This window comes from Zingiber officinale, chromosome 1B, assembly GCF_018446385.1.
Source record: "Zingiber officinale cultivar Zhangliang chromosome 1B, Zo_v1.1, whole genome shotgun sequence".
In the NCBI taxonomy this organism is placed as follows: domain Eukaryota; kingdom Viridiplantae; phylum Streptophyta; class Magnoliopsida; order Zingiberales; family Zingiberaceae; genus Zingiber; species Zingiber officinale.
In genome coordinates this window covers 107,516,808-107,532,411 of record NC_055986.1, presented here as the reverse complement: position 1 = coordinate 107,532,411, position 15,604 = coordinate 107,516,808, and positions in this window count along the sequence as shown.

The window sequence follows — 15,604 nt, the reverse complement described above, 5'->3', positions numbered from 1 at the left end:
GAAGTTTAAATTCAACGATCCGAATTAATCTTTTCTCCTTTGATACCATGATCAGACGACTGTAGGAGGCCACCACTAGGGTTTTTAAAGTTTACAACCTTTGATACAACCCTTATCATTTTCACAATTGCATCTTCTTCTTCTTCTTTGTCTTCTCCTTCACCTTCTTCCTCAACTTCCTTTGCTGTTGCAAGTGACGGTTCACGCTCCATCTTCCCATCGTAAGTGCATTTTCCCTACCTTATTCGTTCATTCTTCTTCTTCCCCATGGCCAATGCTCCTCCCACTAACGTCCATGGTCTCTGGTATACTTCCACCGCCTCCGACTTCAATGGTGGGGAAGTGGACGAGATGCGCCTTACTTATAATCTTCCCCACGACCACCACATTGTCATCCTGTTAGACCACGATCATTCCAACCTTTCCCTTACCGGCTACTTAACTTTCTTTAAGGTTCAATTTTTAGTCGCCCTTTGTTTTCCCTTGCATCCTTTCTTCATCGAAATTTGTAACTATTTCCATATTCCCCTCCCACAGTTATCCCCCAATTCCATTAGGCTACTGTGTGGAGTCATCATCTTGTTTCGCTTGTACCGAGTCCCCCTATACCCCTGAATCTTTCATTATTTCTATTATCAAAAGAAATTTGAGTCGGGTGTCTTTATCTTCTAAGTTTGAGTGAATTCATTTTCTTTGATAAGATGTCAACTTCCAACAAAGGTTGGAAATCTCATTATTTTTATCTCTGACCGGTCACTCTAGTAGTCTTCCTAACTGGTTGGCAAATGGAACTACCCCGATTCCCGAGATAAGTGTATTTTGATGGGAGTTGATCTACCGTACCTCCTCCAATCAACCATCCGGTTTGAAGTTCAACATTCACAAGCTGCTTGTGGAGGGCGTTATGTAAATCTTCGGGCTTAACCCCATCCAAGTCCGACTGCCTGACAGCTTCGGTAAGAAATCTGATCTCCCTTTACTGTTGTATCTAACTAATTTTCTTTTCTATTTTGTAACCAAAACCATGTGGAAAGCTTGTCTCAGAGACTCCACCAAATTAGACAATGAGGAACTAGATGCCCGCGGTGAAGACGAGCTGGAAGCCACGAGCTTATCCTGATCGGCTCAACCGAGGGGCCGACCAATGAAGAGGGCTCAAACTAAGTCGCAAGAAGTGACTCAGTCGCAAATACCAAGGAAATGCCGCCCCGACCTTCTCTGTTGCTAGTGGAGGTTTCCTCCGAGTCCACCACCTCTGGAGAACCCCTACTTCAACGTCAATGATGCAAGAGGCGTCGATCAGCTACCCCCGCACAATAAATTTCCTTTGAAGCACCAGCTCTGCGTCCATTGTTTGAGTAGAGAGAGAGCCCCTCCTTCATTCCTCCGATAGTTGGAACTGACCCCCCAACTCTTGCTTCATCCGAGAAGACATTGTCAATCTTTGCCTTGTTGACAGGCGTGATTGTTGTATAGCTTATCTTTTTTTTATCACCTCCTTCGACCGAACCATCGCAACCTCGCTCCAAATATATTCCACCCCCAAATCAAAGTCCAAGTCTAGTTCACAGGGACTAAGCAGACAACACAAGCCCAAGAAGGTTAGCGCCACACCCCGACTACCTTCTCACGAGTGGCTCTACACCCACGCAGCCGAGTCACTCACCCCCAGCATCTAATAAAAATACAAAGCCCCCTAGCTCAGACTTGGGCGGACTCTCGGGCCTGCATGGCCGAATTCTCTCCTGAGGAGTTGGTCGATTGTTTTTCCCAAGATGTCACAGGGGTAAGTTATTTACATTGTCTCATATTCATTTCTTTATTGTATGTCGCACTAATCATTCATTACTTCATCAGTTCTAGGTGGTTGGCTTATCACTTTGCCAAAACATGGCAGAGCTAAATCACAACTATCGAACTCTGTAGGGCTCAGTAGGAGGAGTGAGAACCTCTCAAGGCTTTGGCGAGCCTCTCGAAATTGAACTGGCTCAATTGAAGAGTGAACTTGAGAGCCAATCCAAATTATTGCTAAGAGCTGAGTGGGCTCTTACAGGAGAAAAAGATAAAGGACACGACCAGACCGTCCGGATTGAGAGGCTACAGAAGTAATCTGAGTCATGCCTTCGATCAGAGAACACTCATAAAGTCTAAGCCATAGCTGACTTGGACATGAAGAACATTGATGCCCAAGCCCTCACCCTCGCCCAAAATCTAGAAGAAACAGAGGCCACTCTTACCTCTAAGTGGGTCAACAAAATCGTTGAACTAACGATCAAGAACTTCAGTTTGAAGAGAATAAACATGTCATAAACTCCAAGGATGTCGAGCTGGAGGCCATAAAGCTCGAGTTGACGAGTTACAAAGATGGGGACCCTGATTGGATCGAGGCCTTTCGAGTGGAATATCTACGCTCTCAGGACTTCAACATGATAGTCGCTCGTTGGATCTCCAAAATGTTTAGCTATGACACAGAAGGGGTTATAAAGCAACTTAGGGAAGCAGGCCATCTAACAGTGGACATCCCTAAGAAATTTATTCGTTGTCAAAAAATTTTGAGAGCATTCCAGAGGACGCCTTCGAAGACTTTGCTTAGTGTACTTAAAAGAAACTTCTCCTACAGGGTTTCATCTCCTTAGTCTTGTGAAGAACTTAAAAACTTATGATGTTTTGATGTATATATTTTTCCACTACTTTTTTTTACCTCCATGGTGTTTTCCTAAGCATTATGTCATGTCATTTTTCCTTGGCATGACACCAATTTATTTGCTCGAATTTGTGCGAGTAGTACTTGAACCGCTGCCAACTCACATAAGTATCACTTTGGCCGTTAGGAAAATTTTGAACAACGACCGATAGCCGAAGGGTCCAGGGAAGCCCATTTACAACTTGGCACTAAGGCTTGAGAGTCTGGAATTGAACCTTTGACCGAGTGGCTGATCGGAGGGCATGGGAAAGTCTGCTTATAACTCGATGCTGAGACTCGAGAGTAAGAAATTGAACCTCCGACTGGGTGGCCGATCGAAGGGTATGGGAAAACGCGCTTATAACTTAGCGCTGAGGCTCAAGAGTCTGGAATTGAATCTCCAACCAGGTGGCCAATCAAAGAGAAAGGGGAAACTCGCTTATAACTCGACGCAAAAGCTCAAGAATTTGAAATTGAACCTCCGACCGAGTGGTTGATCGGAGGGCACAAGGAAACTCGCTTATAACTTGACGCTAAGGTTTGAGAGTACTTTGGAATTGAACCTCCGACCGAGTGGCCAATCAAAAGGTATGGGGAAACCCGCTTATAACTCGACATTGAGGCTTAAGAGTCTGGAATTGAACCTCTGATTGGTGATCTATTGAGGGCATGGGAAAACTCGCTCATAACTTGGCGCTGAGGCTCTAGATCTAGAATTTAACCTCCGACTGAATGGCCGATCGGAGGGCAGATGCCTGGCTAGGAACCTGGGTGGGCTAGGTCCGAGGAGCTAGTCCAGGCGCTCAGACCAGAAAAGTTATCTAGAAGTTGAGTTGGAGTGGGTTAACGGTCCAAGCGCCCGGAGCAGGTCCAGGCGCCGGGAGGTGGATAAACTTGACATATCAAGTTTCGACGAGAGATCATCACGTCAGCAATGGTCCAAGCACCCAAAGGGGTTCCAGGCTCCTAGAATGAGCCTATATAAGGGCCTTCGATCGACAACTTCAATAGAATATCTGCTCCAACTTTCATTCTTGCGCGCTACTCCGAAAAAGCTTCTACGATGCTGTAACACTCCATCGACAACCAAACATCAAGCTCTTCTTAGTTTTCTCTATTGTCGGTAACCTTTCATATATAGTTCTTGTACTTCATTATTGTAACTTTTCAAACTATTAGTGGATTGTCCAACGAAAGCACTTGATGACCATGGACCTTGGAGTATGAGTCATCAAAGTCTACAAACCAAGTAAAAAATTATTTATATTAGCGCGTGCTTGTCTTCTTCCTTCTAGTTTCTTTTTCATTATCTTTTTATCCGCTGCGTATTCTTGATTTTGAGAAAAAGCGAAGAATGTTATTTACCCCCTTTAGCATCTTTCTGATCCAACAAGTGGTATCAGAACCAAGTTGGCTTTGAATTGGTGCAACTACCAATCAGGTAAAGGGTTGACTTTCAAAACCTTCTTTTAATTTTCTATTTTGGTTTTGAGCTTTTTGATATAATTTAAATTGGTGCATTTATCTATTTGGACAATTTTTTTCTATTGTAAAATACTCTGAATTGGTGCAACTCCAATCGAATTTTAATACTTTCATTTCATCCCACACTACTTACCCCAAGACTCAGTCTTTGAAATGAATCCAAGCTCGAGCTCAATCCAACGGAGAAGCCTACAAAATTAGGGGGTCGCGCTTAAGATTAATAGTTTTTATCAAAATACCCCTATCAATAGCAATTTAAATATTGTACATGATAGTTTAGAAAATTCTTCTATAAATCTGCATGATGATTTAGATATTCATAAAAATACCCCTGTAAATATATTAAACAATTTAGATTTAATTAATTTAGAAAATCTAAAAATTTAGATTTAATTAAATAAAAAATTTTAAAATAATTAATAAAATTTTAGTTGTAATAATTCAGAAAATTTAAATTTTAATACATTTAAAAATTTAAATAATAATTCAAACTTAAATAGTTCTAAAAATTCAAGTGATAACATTGACGGACTTAAAATAAATAAAATCAATAAATTTCTTAATAAAATATTTGATAATCTAGATAATGTCAATCTAGAGATTTCTATCAAAAATAATTTAATAAATAAAAATCTTGAAGATAAATCTACAGATAAAACTAATCTAATAAATTCAACTAACAATTGGTATTAGAGTGAGGTCGCTCTTCACTGAACTAATTGCTAGAAGAAGCACTAAAGAAAGCCATGATCCAAAATTGAACCATCTGGGTGAAATCTTGAATGAAATAGGAGAGGCTTGAGTAGGTCAGTGACTTGATACTTGAGGGGAGACCCTAAGTAAGTCAAGAGTGACCTGATGCTCGAGGGGAGGCTCTGAGCAGGTCAAGAGTGACATGATTCATGAGAGGGATCTTGGGGTCCTTTGTTTGAGGGGGGGAGATTGTTAAGGTTGCAAGGTTGCAAACATAGTAGAAAAAGATATCTTTATTGGCATCAAGCCTTTTGGGTAGAGCCCAAAAATAAAATCATGAGGGTTTAGGCCTAAAGTAGATAAAATCATACCATTATGGAGATATCTAAATTCCTTTTAATCCTAATAAAAACCTGTTTATAAATTGACACTAAGGCTCGAGAGTTTGGAATACAACCTTCGACCGGACGGGCAATCAGAGGGCATGAGGAAACCCACTTATAACTCGGCGCTGAGGCTTGAGAGTCTAGAATTGAACCCCCGACCGGGTGACCGATTGGAGGGTATGGGGAAACTCGGCGCTAAGGCTCGAGAGTCTGGAAGTCATGACCCCTGAGCTAAGTTTGCTTGTCTTTTTATTGAGCATGCATATTTAACAACATATATAAACAAATTACCAGCATCCTCTAATGTTCGATAAGGTTGCAAGTAGTTTGCACTCCACGGTCGCTCTAGGTTTCTTCCCTTAGTGTCCTGAAGATAATAGTATCCCAAGGTGAGTCTCTACACCACCTTGTATGGTTCTCCCCATTGTGGCTCTAACTTACTGACATCCCCAATTGACTTGATCCGCTTCCAAATGAGGTCGCTTATTTGAAAGGATCTTGGGATGCCCCTCCGATTATAATTTTGTTTCATTCATTGACGATATGACGACAACCGAGCAACATCTTTATCTCTAATCTTGTCTATTAGATTGAGCAACTTAAGGTGCTGATTGACATTGTCATGATTATATAACTATCGCCGATCAGACTCCAAGTCGACTTCCACCGGATGGTTGTTTCTCCACCATAGACAAGCTGAAAAGGAGTTATACATGTGGCTTCTCTAGGCATATGCTGTAGACCCATAACACACTGGATAATTCATTTACCCAACTTCCTCTAACATGATCCAGCTTAGTTTGGAGTCCTTTGTGTTGGTCCCCGGTGGCCGGCAAGAGGGGGTGAATTGTCCAGCATAAAAAAAAATAAATGCCTTTCTCGATCTTATAGCTTGATTAAGACAAACCTTTGTACAAAAGAATTAAGAAACTAATTAATTAAAGAGAGAGGTATAGAAAGATTTACTTGGTTTGCAATAAGAGGATTGATAATTCAAGGCAATTAAAACTCACTAAAAATCTCCTTTGGGCAGACTAGCCTCTTACAATATTGACAATTCACAAACAAAGTAGTAGAACAGAAAGAGAATCATTTACAAGTTTTGTTCTGAACTACTGGGATCATGGCTATATTTATAACCTTGATCCGAACACTTAGTAGGGTTCCAAGCACCTGAGCATGGATAAAACTTTATCCACGTCGCAACAGATTGCGTCGTAACGAGTTTGTATAAACTCTCTAGTCTGGGCACCTGGACCAGCTTCGGGCACCCTGACCCCTATGAATCTTATCCACATTGCTGAGCAAGTCGAGGCACCCCCTGACTGCCCGGGGGATCAGAGTGCCCGGACCAGGTCCAGGCCCTCGAATTATAGTCAACTTCAAGTTGACTTTCAGTTCGGGTCTTCTACTCTGGCTCTGCTCACTTGGGTGATTTCGGTCATCTGGAATTGGACTCACCCAAACTTATTTTCTGGCCTTCTCGAGTAGTTTTCCACTCTAGCTTCTCATCTCTCGGAAATGTCGCGCGCTTCCTTCTCATCGGCCAGTGTACTCTTCCGCAGCACCTCGTCCCTTGGATGCACCGAGCCCATCAACTCTCTCCCGTGCCGTCCTTCTCGCTAGCTGCATCTTTTGCTCAAATTCTTATGCTCCTAAGTTTCTACACACTTAGACACAAGACATCAAATCACAACAGGACCTAACTTGACTTGTTTGATCATATCAAAACTATCACGGGGTAATTACAATCTTCCCCTTTTTAATATGAACAAATCAAGTTAAGTTAGGATAAAAATAAAAACAAAAACAAAAACAAAAACAGTTTGGTAACAAGTATATAATTTATAATTAAAAAAATGTGTAAAAATTAAAATGTACCATCCCCTAGACTTAACCTCTAAAGCTTCCCCTTTGATCACATTAAAAATAAGGATATACTACGAAAATAACTTAAAGTAAATTTAAAATAGAGTCTAAGAGATAAAAATACAATGACTATCATCCATAAAAATCATGAACTTTAAATTTAAAAAATCTAGATTTTCACAATTTATAAACTATTTTTGAAAAAAATAATTTAAAAAATATTTTTAATCATGGTAAAAATATGAAAATTTTTATAATAGTTAAACAGAAATATCTAAACTAGGGATATAATTTTCATGAAAAATTAAAATTAATATAAGTAGTTAGAAATTTGTTTCTACATAAAGATATATTTTCTTTAAAAATTACTTAAAAATATTTTTTATGCCGGAAAAATCTTGAAAAAATTTATAAATATGTATATTATAGTAAATTTATTTGAAAAAAAATAAAATTTCAAAAAATAACTTATTAAGAATTTTTAATATTAAAAGGTAGTATTTGGATAAATAATTCATAGAAAATTCACTAATGGTCAAAAAATTTTAGAATTTTTTTTATATATAGAAAATGGTAAGGGTTCACAAAAAACAAAGTTCACAAAGATGATCCTAAGAAATATTTTTAAAATTTAAAATATGATTTTTATTAAAAAAGTTCATAAGAAATAATATATTAAACAGAAAATTCTGAAAAAATTTCTAAAAAAAGACATGAAATCATATTTCTTAGAAAAATTACTATATACTTAATTTCGAATAGAATTTAAACAAAAAAATTTATTCCGAATGTTAGTTGATCCGGCGGTTAGAACAGGGGACCCCCATTTTGAGGGGTCAATGCCACGCTGGAGTCAAAAGGCCAAGGGGCCGACCGGAGAAGGAGGGGCCGACCTCCCGACCGGCCCCGGCCGGCCGACCGGTGAATAGCCGAAGGCAAAAGGCGCCCCGACAGAACTCGGGGTTCCGACGCTCAATGGAACAGTAACAAGGAGTCGAGCGGAAGGCCTAAGAGAAGGTGACATACTGCTAACAGTCCCTACATAGTACCCTACCGAAAATATCCCCAGCATATCGATACCAACGGCAGGCCGGACGGGAGGTGAGTGCCGTCCGGCGCGTAAGATGAGGGCTGGCCGGACGGACTTCCCGTCCAGCCGGCCTGCCGGACACCCCGGCCTGTGGTCGGTAGAGAAGGACAAGAACATCTTATAACAGCTGTCAAGTCCTATGACAACGAGGTGTTCTGTTGTCCCATCGAGGACATACTTGGACTGTAGCAGTATGACGTCAGGTAAGCTTTCTGACAGACACATACCGAGGTATGGGCTGCGGACATGTAGGTGCCTCGGTGGACGTGCAGGAGCTCTCTCACCACTCTATATAAAGAGCCTCATACTTCGCCGGAGGTACGCGTTCAACACCTTTGGAGCCACTCTTTTCTGTTGCTTGCTTGCCTGACTTGAGCGTCGGAGGGTCGCCGCTGGGAACCCCTTCCCGGCCCGACTTCTGTGCAGGTTCACCGAAGGTTCGTGCAACCAATCGAAGACCCACGTCAGCAGCCGGGAAGCACCACGTGCCCAGCGTCCGTTGATTCAGCATTCGGACAGGATTAATTTGGCGCCGTCTGTGGGAACGCTCCTGCATCCGAGCGGAAGCAATGGACGAGACTGGACGACAACACACGGTGACGCTCTCTACGGAGGAACTCGACGCTCTGGTCGAGTTGAGGGCCACCAAGCTTGTGGAGCAAAAACAGAAAGCAGCAGCCGAGCGGCCGGAGCAGCAAGCAACGTCTGCGTCTGGTGGCCGAGCGGAAGCACCGCAGGCCACCGTTGCATTTCATCGGGCCCTATTCCGCACCCCCGAAGCTGCAGCAACCCATAGAGATCGGGGATCTTCTTCTGATGAAAGACCGAGACGAGAAGACAGATAAGGGAAAGCCCCCCGAGCGGACGCATCGCCCGAGCGGATTAATCGCCAATTCTCAGAAGCCATCTTGAAGGATCCTTTGCCAAAGCACTACGTGCCCCCGACAATCGGCGAATACAATGGGACCACCGATCCGGATGATCATCTGGGTAAATTCGACAACACGGCTACCCTTCACCAATATACGGATGGGGTGAAGTGTCGAGTCTTTCTAACCACCCTCTCTGGATCGGCTCAACGATGGTTTCGGAGGCTGCCAGATGGGTCTATCACAAACTTCAAGGACTTCCGAACGACCTTCCTCCATCATTTTGCAAGCAGTCGGCGTTATCAGAAGACGAGTGTCAGCTTGTTCGCAATCAAGCAAGAGCCCAGAGAGACGCTCAGAGCCTATATCCAGCGGTTCAACCAAGTGGCCATGGATATTCCAACGGCCACCTCGGAGACAATGATGAATGCCTTCACACAAGGCCTAGTGGATGGGGATTTCTTCCGGTCGCTCATTCGCAAGCCGCCCCGAGACTACGACCACATGCTACACCGGGCCAACGAATACATCAACGTAGAGGAAGCCCAAGCAGCCCGGAAAAAAGAAACACCAACCGAGCGGGCTCCTATTGCCGAGCGGAAGCCGCACGCTGCTCATCCACCCAGAGGACCGAGAGCCGAAGCAATCCACTCCCCCTATGCAAGGTCCCACGTGCAAGAGGTAGCTGCCGCCCGACCCAAGCCAAAGAAGAAATGGACCCCGATGTTCTGCTTCTTCCACCGGATGGATACGCACAACACAAGGGATTGTCGAAGTCTTCCCTTGATTGCTCAACCCGTTCCTCGAAGTGGTGGTCAACGATCTCCCTCATCCGATAGGCGACAGAGAACTCATGAAGCCGATCGGACTCAAAGTGACAGGCGAAAACAACAAACTCCTGATCGGCATCGCTCTCCCAGGCGTGAGAATCGCCGAATGTCTAGAGAACTGTCTCGACCGTCCGCTCGGGAAGAAGAGAATAGAAGTAACACTTCCCGAGGCGAGATCAGCATCATCGCTGGCAGGCCGACCGGAGGTGATTCTAACCAAGCAAGAAAGGCGAGCGTCCGACAGCTCCAGATCCATGCGGTCGGCTGCAGCCAGGAACGGGCGAGCGGACCCGAAATTAGTTTCGGACCCCGGGACTTGGAAGGAGTGGAAGTCCCCCATGACGACGCCCTTCTCATCAAAGCGGTAATAGCCAACTACACTATTCACCGCGTTTTTATTGACACAGGGAGATCGGTCAATATCATATTCAAGAAAACATTCGATCAGCTGCAAATTGATCGAGCCGAGCTGCTGCCCATGACAACCCCCCTTTACGGGTTTACGGGCAATGAAGTTCAGCCGGTCGGACAGATCCGTTTGGCCATATCTCTGGGAGAGGAGCCGCTCAGAAGGACGCGCACAGCTAACTTCGTCGTGGTGGACTCTCCTTCGGTATACAACGTCATATTGGGGCGGCCAGCTCTCAGCGAATTCCGAGCGGCCGTCTCCACCTTCCACCAGAAGATCAAGTTCCCCGTGGATGACAAAGTGGGAGAAGTACGGGGAGATCAACTGGCCGCTCGGCGATGCTACATCGAGATGGTCCGAGCAGAAGCCAATTCCGCTCGGAAGACGCCCCGGATCGAGGTAAACGCCATCACTGAAAAGCCTCCCTCTTTAGTTTATGAAGAAAAAGAGGAAGTGCAGATACACCCGACCCGATCGGAGGCCACAACATTCATCGCGTCCGATCTGGAGGCGAATCAGAAAGAGGAGGTGGTCCAATGCCTCCGAAGAAACCATGATGTCTTCGTCTGGTCGACACATGAGCTGCCCGGAATTTCACCAAGTATAGCGCAGCATGAGCTCCACGTCCGACCGGACGCTCGGCCAGTAAAGCAAAGAAAAAGGGACTTCAGCGCCGAGCAGAATGCCATAATCCGAGCGGAGATGGAGAAACTCTTGGAGGCCGGCCATATACGCGAGGTCCAGTTCCCGAGCTAGTTGGCGAACGTGGTGCTAGTTTCCAAGCCCGGCAACAAGTGGAGAGTGTGCATCGATTTTCGGGACCTTAACAAGGCGTGCCCAAAGGACTTTTACCCCTTACCCCGAATCGATCAACTGGTGGATTCTACCGCCGGCTGCCCGGCAAGACCAAGAAAAAGTTAGTTTTGTGACGGCTGACGGCACCTACTGCTATAATGTGATGCCGTTCGGATTGAAGAACGCGGGAGCCACCTATCAACGCTTGATGAACAAGGTGTTCAAGGAGCAGATCGGGCGGAATCTGGAAGTTTATGTGGACGACATCCTTATCAAGTCCGTCCGAGCGGCTGATCTCTTCGAAGACATGGAGGAAACCTTCCGAACGTTACAGAAATATGGAGTCAAGCTAAATCCTCAGAAATGCCTGTTCGGAGCAAAAGGAGGATGTTTCTTAGGATACATAGTGACCGAGTGGGGTATCGAGGCAAATCCCAGCAAGGTGAAATCTCTACAAGACATGCCGCCTCCGCGAAATACGAGGGAAGTGTAGCGTTTGACCGGTCGGATAACTACTTTGTCCAGATTCATATCTAAAACCGCCGACTGGAGCCTTCCTTTTTTCAAAATCTTGCGCAAGACCACTAAGTTTCACTGGGGCGAAGAATGCGATCGGGCGTTCGAAGATTTGAAGACATATCTGAACTCTCTCCCTGTATTGGCCAAGCCGGCTGCGGGTGAGCCACTTTGTATCTACTTGTCTTCGACCGAGCAAGCAATCGGCTCGGCACTAGTGAAGGCGAGCGGGGAAGAGCCTGTGTATTTTCTTAGTTATATTTTAAAAGATGCTGAATCTCGCTACACTGGGCTCGAGAAGCTGGCTTTCGCTCTGGTCCTCGCCGCTCGGCGCCTTCGTCCATACTTCCTGGCGCATACCATCATTGTCAAAACCAATAGCCCGCTCGGGCGAGTATTACTGAATCCAGAAGCATCCGGGCGACTCATCAAATGGACAACAGAATTAAGCGAGTTCGACATTCAATACCAGCCCCGGTCAGCGATAAAAGCGCAGTCCTTGGCGGATTTCGTCACCGAGATACAAAGGCCAGCGCCCGAAGCCATGTGGAAGGTATTTGTAGACGGATCCTCCACTCGGCTCGGGAGCGGTATTGGTGTCTTATTGCTGTCTCCCCAAGAAGAGAAGATGCACTTATCCGTCCGGCTGGATTATAGAGCTACGAATAATGAGGCAGAATATGAAGCCCTTATAGCTGGCTTACAGGCTGCCCGACATGTAGGGGCCGGACGGGTAACACTCCATTCAGACTCCCAATTGGCCGCTCAGCAGCTGACAGGTACTTTTGAAATCAGCAACGCTCGGCTCAAGCTTTACGCTCAAACCTTCGAGAAACTCAAGGCCGACTTCAGAGAAGTTATTATCCAGAAGATACCCCGAGCGGAGAATCAAGCGGCTGATGAGTTAGCCAAACTTGCAAGCTCAATAACGCCGATCGCCATCCAGCAGCCAATTGAACAAGTATCTTTGGTGGCGCACGTCGATCGGATGGAGGGCCTCACATCTCCGAGCGACTGGCGGATACCCATCATGGAGTTTCTCCGCTCGGGTGCCACATCGTCCGATCGGGATGAGGCCCAGCTACTGAGGAGGAGAGCCGGTCGGTTCACACTTATTGGTGACTAACTCTATAAGAAGGCTTTCTCTCGCCCGCTGTTGAAATGCGTGAGCTCGGAAGACTCGGCTTACATCCTCCAAGAAGTGCATCAAGGATCATGTGGTGGGCATCCGGGCGGACGATCACTAGCTAAGAAGATCCTGCTGGCCGGATACTTCTGGCCAACCTTACAAGCAGACGCCGCTCGGACCGTGTCGACGTGCCTATCCTGCCAAAAGTATCACAATGTCTCCCACCGACCGGGGAGGAAATGAAGGCGTCAACGGTCTCGTGTCCGTTTGATCAGTGGGGAATGGATATTGTGGGTCCATTCCCTATGGCGACCGGGCAGCGGAAATTTTTACTTGTGGCGGTTGATTATTTTTCCAAATGGGTGGAGGCCGAGCCGCTAGCCAAGATTACCGAGCAGATGGTCAAGAAGTTCATCTGGCAGAACATCATCTGTCAGTTCTGCATCCCCCGTCGACTTATTTCCGACAATGGGCGGCAGTTCACAGGAAAATTGCTCGAAGATTGGTGCAAAAGCTTCGGCATTGAGCAACACTTCACATATGTAGCCTATCCCCAAAGCAACGGCTAAACCGAAGTAGCTAATCGGGAAATTCTTCGTATTCTGCACGCTCGACTCGATCATTTGGGAGGAAGTTGGGTGGATGAAGTGCCGGGCGTCCTATGGGCCATCCGAACGGCTCCAAAGGAAGGAACGGGCGTCACGCCTTTTCATCTGGTATATGGCGGCGAAGCGGTGATTCCCGTCGAAGTCGGTGTCGAATCCGTCCGGATCCAGAGTTACGATGAAGGCAACGCCGAGCGGAGAAACATGGAGCTGGATTTGGTTGACGAAGAGAGAGCCAAGGTGTCCGTCCGGCTGATGGCCTACCGTCAACGGATGAAGCAAAACTACAACAGGCGCGTAATCCCCAGATCGTTCTAGGTCGGTGACCTTGTCTGGAAGAAAGTCAAGCCGGTCGGCGACGTCGGCAAGCTGGAAGCTCCCTGGGCGGGCCCCTTCAAGGTTATCAAAAAGCTCCACTCGGGCGCTTACTATTTGGAGGATGAAGACGGACGGCAGCTGGATCGGCCATGGAGTGCAAATCATCTCCAGCCTTATCGTGCCGGATGAAAGGTGCACTGGTGTAATTCATTTTTGTGTATATTCTAGTCGCACATGTCCTTGTAATGCAGGAAGCAGAAATGAAATTAAAGGATGGCTAGTATGTTTGCCGAGCGGCTATGTTACAGACTAGCCCGAAGACCGTCGAGCTCCGACGTTAAATATCGAGAGACGAGCCGACATCTATAAACCCTCGAGCGGAAGACCGTCGAGTTCCGACGTTAAATATCGAGAGACGGGCCGGCGTATATAAACTCCCGAGCGGAAGACCGTCGAGCTCCGACGTTAAATATCGAGAGACGAGCCGGCGTCTATAAACTCCTGAGCGGAAGACCGTCGAGCTCCGACGTTAAATATCGAGAGACGAGCCGGCGTCTATAAACTCCCGAGCAGAAGACCGTCGAGCTCCGACGTTAAATATCGAGAGATGAGCCGGCGTCTATAAACTCCCGAGCGGAAGACCGTCGAGCTCCGACGTTAAAAATCGAGAGACGAGCCGACGTCTATAAACTCCCGAGCAGAAGACCGTCAAGCTCCGACGTTAAATATCGAGAGACGAGCCAGCGTCTATAGACTCCCGAGCGGAAGACCGTCGAGCTCCAACGTTAAACATCGAGAGACGAGCCGACGTCTATAAACTCCCGAGCGGAAGACCGTCGAGCTCCGACGTTAAACATCGAGAGACGAGCCGACGTCTATAAACTCCCGAGCGGAAGACCGTCGAGCTCCGACGTTAAATATCGAGAGACGAGCCGACGTCTATAAACCCCCGAGCGGAAGACCGTCGAGCTCCGACGTTAAATATCGAGAGACGAGCCGGCGTCTATAAACTCCCGAGCGGAAGACCGTCGAGCTCCGACGTTAAATATCGAGAGACGAGCCGGCGTCTATAAACCCCCGAGCGGAAGACCGTCGAGCTCCGACGTTAAATATCGAGAGATGAGCCGGCGTCTATAAACCCCCGAGCGGAAGACCGTCGAGCTCCGACGTTAAAAATCGAGAGACGGATCGGCGCCTATAAGCCTTCCGACCGGAAGGTAGTCGGGATCCGATGATAAAATTCGATGTTAAAAGATGGGCAATCGGAGCCGGTAAGGCCGTCGGACGAATGGCTCTATGCGAGGTCCTCGGTGGAAAGGGCCGAACGGTGATCGGGTCGGCTGTGATAGCGAGAATGAAGCCATCGTATGGCCAGGCGGCTCCTTCGCCAAATGTACTCTGACGCGGACAAATTATGACCAAGACGAAAGATAGAGATTGGACGCTGGTCAAATAAACGAATAACAAAAGAAAAAATCCGTTCAAGCCAAGCGACGGACAGACAAAATTTATAAACATCTGCCCCGAGCGGCAAGCGTACAGAAGAGCGGAGATACTTAAAAGAAACTTAACAGACTCTCATTCAGTCATCGAAATTAAAAAGAGAGTCGGGGATGGAGCCCATCATGCTCGCTAGATCTTCGGGAGGGACGGACAGCTCGGCGGGTATGTGGCCCTTGGTCTTCATATAGTCCACCGCCACTTTGATCACCTCTTCAAAGGTTAAGGACAGCTTGTCGCTGAACTTTTCACCAAATTCATCTGAGCGGACGTATGCTTTGCACGCTTCCGCCGCCCGGCCTGGCTCCCCATCTTGATACTCTTTGAGAGTAACCTTGGAAGCGTCAAGAGCATCTTGAAGGTCCTTCAAAGCCCCCTCTGCTTTAGCTTGGTCGGCGGAGCGGCCTTCTTGTTCGGCAGTCAACGA